Source organism: Berghia stephanieae, chromosome 10, assembly GCF_034508935.2.
Source record: "Berghia stephanieae isolate SIO BIC M18660-M18661 chromosome 10, UCSD_Bste_1.3, whole genome shotgun sequence".
NCBI classification, from domain to species: domain Eukaryota; kingdom Metazoa; phylum Mollusca; class Gastropoda; order Nudibranchia; family Aeolidiidae; genus Berghia; species Berghia stephanieae.
Genome location: NC_088369.1, coordinates 36,864,393 through 36,874,392, shown reverse-complemented (window position 1 = coordinate 36,874,392; position 10,000 = coordinate 36,864,393). Strand labels below are relative to the sequence as shown.

At 38.6% G+C, this 10,000-nt stretch overlaps 1 protein-coding gene across 3 annotated transcripts in view; it reads left to right on the top strand.

Annotated features, from left to right (window-relative positions):
* Nucleotides 1-10,000, top strand: part of LOC144981071 (uncharacterized) — a 466,989-nt gene that overhangs the window by 305,036 nt on the left and 151,953 nt on the right. The gene's annotated exons all lie outside the window — the stretch shown is intronic.

Genomic DNA, 10,000 nt, shown 5'->3' with positions numbered 1-10,000 from the left:
TAAACTCGTCTGTTTTTCTTTTCTTTTTATTTTTTTGTTGTTTAAAAGGTGTTTTATCATTTTATGGAAATCTTATAAAAAGTTCATTGCGTACTTAAAAAAAAAAAACAAAAAAAAAAAACAAACAAAAACAAAAACAAAACACACACACACACACACACACACACACACACACAAACAACAACAAAATCCCTAACCGTAAAATCTACTCCCTTTGGACTGACTGACTGTGACGTATGGCCTCACCCCCTACCACGTGACAAATGGATAAAGGGCCCATCATGGCATTCTCTACAGCGATGGACAATCCGGATATACCTTGACTGATAAAGTCTCTCATCCTTCAACCTCACCCCCCCCCCCACACACACACACCTCCACTCACTCCACACGCAAACACAAACGCATACATAAATACATACGCACACATACATACACACACACAGCAACCCCCCCCCCCCCCCGAACCCCCTCCACTCGCAAGCACAAGCACATACATAAACACATACACACATACATACACACACACACAACAACCCCCCCCCTCCCGAACCCCCTCCACACGCAAACACAAACACATACATATACACATACACACATACATACACACACAACACCCCCCTCCCCCCAGCCCCTCCACACGCAAACACAAACACGTACATAAACATATATACACACAACAACCCCACCCCTTCACCCCCACATCCCCCTCCACACGCAGACACAAACACATACATAAATACATACACATACATACATACATACATACATACATACATACATACATACATACATACATACATACATACATACATACATACATACACAACAACCCCCCCCCCCTCCCGCCACCCCCCTCAATTTCCCCCCCCCCCCCTATCCCTTTCCCAAAGTAACACAGTCACATACACACACACACACACATAAACAAAACCAAATATACGCAAAACAGAATCCTGTGACAATGGCGTTGAGATAGGAAATCTATCCATCTGTCTATCTGTCTATCTATATATCTATCAATCTATCTATGTATCTATCTGTACGAGTACAAGCTCATGGTTACACACAGTTTTGAGTGTTGGTCCGTTATACTTCCGGATGGCAATGTTTTGAGCTTCTTAACCAGCGCATACTATCTATAGAACGCCCCCATTGACCTATCGGGACCTCCGATGCCTTCTAGGGTCCATCCACATCTTATATTGTTCCACATCTCCAAGTCAATCCGCGGTCTTTTGAATTCCAGTCATCTACTTTACCATTGACATATCCGCCACCACCGACACCGACTTTGTCCATGACCAATGCGCTAAATTAAATCAACTGATCTTTTTTTGTGTGTACCACGGAACACGGACAAGATATCGATGGGAGACAGAACGTGCCTGGAAAGCAACTTTTCCTGTCCTCTGTCATGGATCAATTTGACGGTATGCGCTTAAGTAAAATACTCACCTACCAGCTGTTGTTGTTTTGTTTTTTTTTTCTCGCGATGTCAATAAATCGTGCGAACACACAACAAAACTGTTTATAGAAGGAACGTATATTATGATGTCAGTCAGCTCCATATTATTGTAAAGCGCTTTGAGCACGGTTAGTGGATATTTTTCTCCTTACCAGCTATTTTCAGAATTTTACCCGAAACTTCACACTCACCCAACACAATAGATTTTTCAAACAGAATAATAAAAAAAAAAACAAAAAAAAAAAACTTGAGCTTTTATATAGCGCAATATCCACTATACGTGCCCAAAGCGCTTTACAAGAGGTCCCTGGCCAACAGCAACACATAACATGTAGGACGAGACATGACGCCTGTCAGGCGATATTACAAATTTTTGGGACAGAGACAACGCTGTTAACGGCCAGGTACTCATTTTACACCTGAGTACGGTGAGAGAATGTGAGCAAAGAGCCTTCTCCAAGGACTCAACTATGCGCCGAGCGAGGCTCGAACCCAGGACCTTCCGATCCGGAAGCGAGTGTCATACCACTAGACCACATATGAGCACAATATAGTAACGAGTATATTCTATATTTTGTTCAGAAAAATGAGCTTTGCATCACAGTGTCGAGTTTTTATAGCTATAACTATAACATATTGAAATCGGAATAAGAAATTAAATTGTTGGTTGTATCGTAACGAATGTGACGATTTTCCTATGTTTGGTAAGGAGAGGGTTAAATAAAATACTCACCAGCTGTTGTTTATTTTCTCGCGATGTCAATAAATCGTGCGAACACACAACAAAACTGTTTATAGAAGGAACGTATATTATGATGTCAGTCAGCTCCATATTATTGTAAAGCGCTTTGAGCACGTTTAGTGGATATTGCGCTTTATAAAAGCTCAAAGGTCAATTTTATATTATTATTATTTTTAAACAAGCCTATCGTCACTAAAATATATTAATCAGATTATACTGTCGTACTCTGGAAAAACCCCATATTAAAAAATGTGACCAGAAAACTCGTCCTTCAAATATCGATCGATTTAAATGACCCTCATCTTGGCAAAAACTCTCAAACCTGGGACTTCGCGAAGTCATCCTTAAAGTCCCAGGTTTTAGAGTTTTTGCCAAGGTGAGGGTCATTTAAATCGATCGATATTTGAAGGAAAAGTTTTCTGGCCAAATTTTAAAATGTTTTTTTCCAAAGTGCGGCAGTATGAACGTTACAGATTACACATAGTTTAGCGTGTTAGTTTGTTTCATTTCGCTGGCGGATGTTGTAAGTGTTTTACTAAACGTATAGCATCAATAGCCTACTTGAGAGAATAATAAAGAGAGAGAGAGAGAGAGAGAGAGAGAGAGAGAGATAGAGAGAGAGAGAGAGAGAGAGATTTCAACCTTGTGGCGGTCTAAGACAATACCAAATAGCTCAGCGACGTGGATCTCATCGATAGATAGTTCTATAGATAGTATGCAGATGACGTCACTCAGGCCTTTGTTATTGTTTTTGCCATCCGCGTTTGTGAGTTGTTCTCACTAAACTGTATTAACCAGCCTATAAAAGTTCATGGTTACACAGAGTTTGTGTGTTGGTCCGTTATACTTCCGGATGGCAATGTTGTGAACTCCTTGGCCAAGCGCATTCTATCTATAGATAGTTCGAAGTTGACGTCACTCAGGTCTTTGTTATTGTTTTTGCCATCCTCGTTTATGAGTAATGCTCACTGAATTGTATTAACCCGACTATAAACGGTAATGGATACACCCAGTTTTGTGTGTTGGTCCGTTATACTTCCGGATGGCAATGTTATGAGCTTCTAAGCCAAGCGCATACTATCTATAGAAAGTTCCAATCGCACAGTTGGTAGAGCCCTCGCTTGACAACCAAGTCGTGGACCATCATTGATCTCGAACGCAATCAAGGTTAATCCTTCCCCCCCCCCCCCCCCCCCACCTCTCTTCCCCAATGTCCTCTGTCCATAGTGGGCAAAGAAGTCACTTTGACTTTATCCACGTGCAGACTATCAGTATCCCCCCCCCATGGCTATGATTTTCCCTTTTCATGTTACTTACTCTCTTGCCTCTCTTCTCGATCGGGATTGGTCAGTTGTTCCTGGTTTTGGCGGGAATTCGTCGCCGAAGGTGAGACAATGGTCATGATCTCTATTGCATTTCCATTTGCTCGAGGGCATTGGTCACATTGCAAAGTGGGCTCAAAATGACCCAGATAGCGAAAATTGTTCACAGTTTCAAAAATATCCAACGTCACAATTGGATTCAATAGTCTGATGTCACGTCGCCCAGCAACGGTGGCCATCGTGGTTCTAAACAAATAAAATCGGTACTTTTTACTCTTCATGCTGGCTAGAACTTTTCACATGTCTTGTGATCAGAATTTATAAAAGTCAAAACTTGATCAGATTTATAATGTTTTTTTTCCTCTGGATACGAGTTTATGCTCGTCGGAGAAATATTTCATAAAGGCGTCCGCCATTGTTCCGATAGTTTAGAGCCAGTTACTAAGTTACCATGCGTCAGTACGAGGGAAGTGACGTTACGACTGTTGAAGCGTTTTCAAAGCCGAGAGTGAGACAATGGGCATGATCTATATTACTTTTCCATGTGCTCGAGGGCATTGGTCACATTGCAGAGTGTGCTCAAAATTACCCACATCGTGAAAAGTGTTCACAGTTTCAGAATTGTCCAACGTCACAATTGGTCATTTTGCTCAGCATGACTCATGGGATTGTTTACAACAAAAAGCTTCAGCATAAGCGCTATATAAATGTACATTTATTATTATTATATTCTCTCACCGTACTCATGTGTAAAATGAGTACCTGGCCGTGAACAGCGCTGTCTCTGTCCGAAAATTTTTTTGTAATAATCCCCTAAAACAGGCGTCATGTCCCGTCTTACATGTTAAACGTTGCTGTTGGCCAGATACCCCTTGTAAAGCGATTTGAGCACATTTAGTGGATACTACGCTCTAATATAAAAGCTAATCTTTTTTTAAAGTCAACGGTTGACATTTCATTTTTTGGTTTGATTAATAAATTAAAATAGCGCATTATCAAAGACATTCACCTTAAGAATTGCGCGAGATTAATTCAATGTACATATTTGTATATTATCAACTATTGATTTACTTATCGGTTTTTACAGTTATTTCCCTTATTTTTACATTCTTTATTAATTCATGAATTTATATATTTGCTTATTTATTTATTTATTTATTTATTTATTTATTTTATTCATTTATTTATTTGTTTCCTTGTTTATAAATTTTATTTATTTCTTCGAATAATGTTTTCCGTAACCCGGAAGTTTTTCACGACAATAAGGTCATACGACATTCAATTCCACCCAAACAGCCGTAGGGAGACATTATCATGCTCAAATGTGTTTCCAAAAAAAACGATTCTGAATTTCTCATGAATTGTAACCCCCCCCCCCCCCCCTTCCCTCTACCCACCCCTCTTTGCCTCTACCCCCCTTCTCCTCCCCGCTCTCTCTCTCTCTCTCTCTCTCTCTCTCTCTATTTATCTATCTCTCTCTCTCTTTCTCTCTCCCCCCTAATTCTCTCCTCTCTGTCTTTCTCACTCTCCTCTCTCTCCTCTCTCTCTCTCTCTCTCTCTCTATCTCTCCTCTCTCTCCCCTCTCTCTCTCTCTCTCTCTCTCTCTCTCCACTTTCTCTCCACTTTCTCTCCCCTCTCTCTCTCTCTCTCTCATTTCTCTATCCTCTCTCTCCCTCTCTCTCACTCTCCCCCCTCTCTCTCCTCTCTCTCTTCCTTATATCCTCCCTCCCCATCCCTCTCTCTCTCTCCCATTTCTCTCTCTCCTCTCTCTCTCTCTCTCTCTTTCTCTATCTCTCTCTCTCTCTCTCTTTCTCTCTCCCACACACACACACACTATTATCCTCTATTAATTTGTAACCCAGGGGTCTCATATCATTTAGATGCTGAGAAATGATTTTCTATAGAGGAAAATATGAGACTGAAATAATGGTTGTAGTGAAACAATTTATTGAGAGAACTGAACGTATAGAAAAACGAGTTTTTATAAATAGAAAGAAGATGGCTCGAACCCAGGACCTTCCGATCCGAAAAACGAGTGTCATACCACAAGACTGCATAGCCTCCACTAGTTTTCTTCAAGGGCAGCTGGTTCTGTTAGATTTGTGGAATGTACTTTGCGATGGACTCACGTCCCATTCAAAGGATAGCAAGCAATTGCTATTGTCCGTTTCACGCTATAGACACCGGGATAAACTCCGGCTTCTTCTTCTTCTTCTTCTTCTTCTTCTTCTTCTTCTTCTTCTTCTTCTTCTTCTTCTTCTTCTTCTTCTTCTTCTTCTTCTTCTTCTTCTTCTTCTTCTTCTTCTTCTTCTTCTTCTTCTTCTTCTTCTTCTTCTTCTTCTTCTTCTTCTTCTTCTTCTTCTTCTTCTTCTTCTTCTTCTCTTCTTCTTCATCTTCTTCTTCTTCTTCTTCTTCTTCTTCTTCTTCTTTCTTCTTCTTCTTCTTCTTTCTTCTTCTTCTTCTTCTTCTTCTTCTTCTTCTTCTTCTTCTTCTTCTTCTTCTTCTTCTTCTTCTTCTTCTTCTTCTTCTTCTTCTTCTTCTTCTTCTTCTTCTTCTTCTTCTTCTTCTTCTTCTTCTTCTTCTTCTTCTTCTTCTTCTTCTTCTTCTTCTTCTTCTTCTTCTTCTTCTTCTTCTTCTTCTTCTTCTTCTTCTTCTTCTTCTTCTTCTTTCCCCTCATAATGTCTTTATGTCTGAAGGTCAACAAGATGCAAAAACGCCGTGATCTCCCCAAGATCGTACTGACACCATCATTAGTAAAGCTTCAACTTTAAGCCAAAATGGTCGTCTTTTGAGTCCCCCAAAACATGTCGTGTGGCCTCCTGCTTCCCCTCTCCACATTCACAAATTGTGACCACTCGTCTCAAAACGGTATTATGTCGGAATGATTAAGATTCTCAAAATGGAGTTTATGGGCGGAAATATCAGCCTTGCAATGAGTTTGTATGATGTTTTATTGAAGAGAATGAATGTCGTATCTTAGAATGCTAAATATCAACCGTTCAAATTTTCAAATTAGCTTTAATTCGGCTTTTTAGTATCTGGTTCATCCCGACATAATACCATTTTGAGACGATGGGTCACAAATGTCTGTTTCTCCAATCTTAAATGCTTTGAACATGCGGCGTCGGAGTCTAAAAACAAGAACTTCTTTTTTTTTCATCTGGTGTAACCGAACATAACACCGTTTTGAGGCAGTTGGTTATATATTATCATGAAATTAAAGTCTTCTGGACAAAGTTAGAAAATTTATGTGTTTTATCGGTGCATGGCATCATCCCTGGAATCGCCGAAAGCATCGGTATAATGATATGGATTATATCGACTGAGTTTGGGGTTTGGGGGCAGGGCATGAATTATTGGGGAAGGGGAGACAATCGTTCATTGGTTGTTGTCAATCCACTCAAAATTTCCATTTGAATTAGCCCGGAAATGAGCGACGGCCTTTTATGGACGGGACGAAAATGGCGTCACTCAGTTCCCAGTTATTGTTGTTGTTTTTTTGTTTTTGTTTTTGTTTTTTTTGTTTCTCACTTGTTTGTTTGTTTGTTGTTTTTTTCTTTTTTGTGTGTGTGTTTTTTGTTTTGTTTTTGTATTTTTAAAATAAAATTGTGTGTGTGTGTGTGTGGGGGGGGGGGGGTTGACAGTCTGTAAGTGGTGATTTGTCACTACAATATGGATAGATCAAGGGTGACATCACTCAGATTATAGATAAAATGAAGTTGACGTCACTTAGGTCTTTGTTATTGTTTTTTGCCATCCACGTTTATGAGTAATTCTCACTTAACTGTATTATCCAGACTATAAAAGTTCATGGTTACACATAGTTTTGTGTGTTGGTCCGTTATACTTCCGGATGGCAATGTTGTGAGCTTCTTAGCCAAGCGCATACTATCTATGCACACATAATGACACATACACTCACATTCCCCTTTTATACACAATTTATACACAAACTCACACAGTAACTCTCTCTGACAACCCCCCCCCCCCCCCACACACACCCGCCTTCTTTTTCTTTTTCCCTTCTCATCTCTCTCTCTCTCTCTCTCTCTCTCTCTCTCTCTCTCTTTCTCTCTTCCTCTCTCTCTCGCACTCTTTCTCGCTGCCTCTCTTTTTCTCTATCTATCTATCTATCTATCTATCTATCTATCTATCTATCTATCTATCTATCTATCTATCTATCTATCTATCTATCTATCTATCTATCTATCTATAAATCTATCTATCCATCTATCCACGTATCTATATATCGATCTACATCTACCTCTCTATTGCTCTATCCATCTATCTTTTTATCTATCTATATATCTATATATCGCTCTATCTATCTATCTATCTATCTATCTATCTATCTATCTATCTATCTATCTATCTATCTATCCACCAACCTACTTAGCTTTCTGTCAACCCTATCTATCTATCTATCTATCTATCTATCTATCTATCTATCTATCTATATATATATATATATATATATATATATATATATATCGCTCTATCTATCTATCTATCTATCTATCTATCTATCTATCTATCTATTTATCTATCTATCTATCTATCTATCTATCTATCTATCTATTGATCTATTCACATTATCCTGAACAACAGATCAACTAAACTAACATTTCGTACTCAATTACTATTACTTCTGTTTCAGCTTCTATTCCACTCACATCCACGTCGTATACTTGGATGCAGGTCTGAAAACCCAAATTGTTATGGCCTCATTGTTGCAATGGAAATACACTCAACAAACCAACGCAAAATATTGCCCTTCTTTACAACAATGTTAAAGAAAGCCCGCAATAATTGCCTTCCTTCTTTGGTTATCAGACCTTCAAATATGTGCACTTTGACTCAGACATATTATTACCGTTTTGAGATTGTGGGTCACATTTTATAGTTAAGATTGATATATTTGAAAGAATTATCGATCAGATCATAAAAGCTATAATCAAAATTGAGCTTTTTTATATAGCGCAATATCCACTAAATGTGCTCAAATCGCTTTACAAGGGGTCCGTGGCCAACAGCAACATTTAACATTTAGGACGAGACACGACGCCTGTTAGGCGATATTACAATTTTTCGGACAAAGATAACGCTGATAACGATGTTAACGGCCAGGTACTCATTTTACACATGAGTACGGTGAGAGAATGTGACTCAACTATGCGCCGAGCGCGAGGCTCGAACCCAGGACCTTCCGATCCGAAAGCGAGTGTCATACCACTAGACCACATAGCCGCACAATCAGCAACCATTATCTTAAAACAGCCTGTAGCTGTTCCATCGACTTATAATTATTCTATCGTGATAGAAGTACAGAACAGAATCTTGTGATTCACATATGATATTATAATTAACTCACTCAACCCTAACACCGACTTTATCCGTAGTTTACCGGGGTTACTTTTACCCCATGCCTATTTATTACATTGTTATGAGACAAATAATAGGCGTAGTATCAAAGCTGATGTTTTTAGTTTTTTGCATGATAGTATTATAAAACTAACTATGTACATGATCATTTTTAATATATTTTTTCCAATTTTTAACAGTTAGTTGCGAAAATTTCTAGGTCTGAGTGAGTTAACCAGTTACCTTTCCGTACTCGGTGGGAAAAACAGGAATTTAAATAATTGGTCAGAAAACTCGTCCTTCAAATATTGAATTGATTTAAATGACCCGCATCTTGTCCAAAAAATAAATTAATTAATTTAAAAAAAAAAAAACAACCTCTCAAAACACGCGATTTTCTTGAAGACTCCGCGAAGTCCCCAGGTTTGAGAGTTTTATTTTTAGCCAAGACTAGGGTTATTATTTAAATTGATCTATAATATTTAAGGACGTGTTTCATGGCCAAATTTTGAAAAAAAAAAACGTATTTTCATCCAGACTCACGGCAAGATCGTTGGCGAAATGAATCAATTATTAATTATCAAGATGAAATGAAATGGCATGTTATTTTGGGCATGCCAGTAAAGTAATAAATTGAAAGCACATTTTACACCGTTGTCCTTTGATCTAGAATTCTTGGAATTGAATTATACATTAATTGATTTGATGGGCATCTCAGTCAAGATTTTAAAAAAAAAATAAATAAACTTGATTTTTTTAAATAGCACGTCTGATCGATAATCAGAAGGTCTGAGGTTCGATCCCCAGTCGATCGAGGTCGACTGAATTTTTGGGATGGTTTTTTTTTTCTTGTATTTATGTAGCAATGACTATCCCGCACAAATCTTTGGGCCTCTTTTTCGCTCACGGAGTGCCCGAATTCGCGTCAAAATATGGGACGAAGCCGTTTCGTATATGCTATTTTAAAAAATTAATTACGACGCTGTTTATCAATGAATATGACTGAAAGTTGGCACACAGTTAGAAAAAAGGTCATTTTAGATTATGTCAAGCGACAAAACTCGTGCGATTACTAGAAGACCGTTAAAAATAGATTTTTACTCTTTT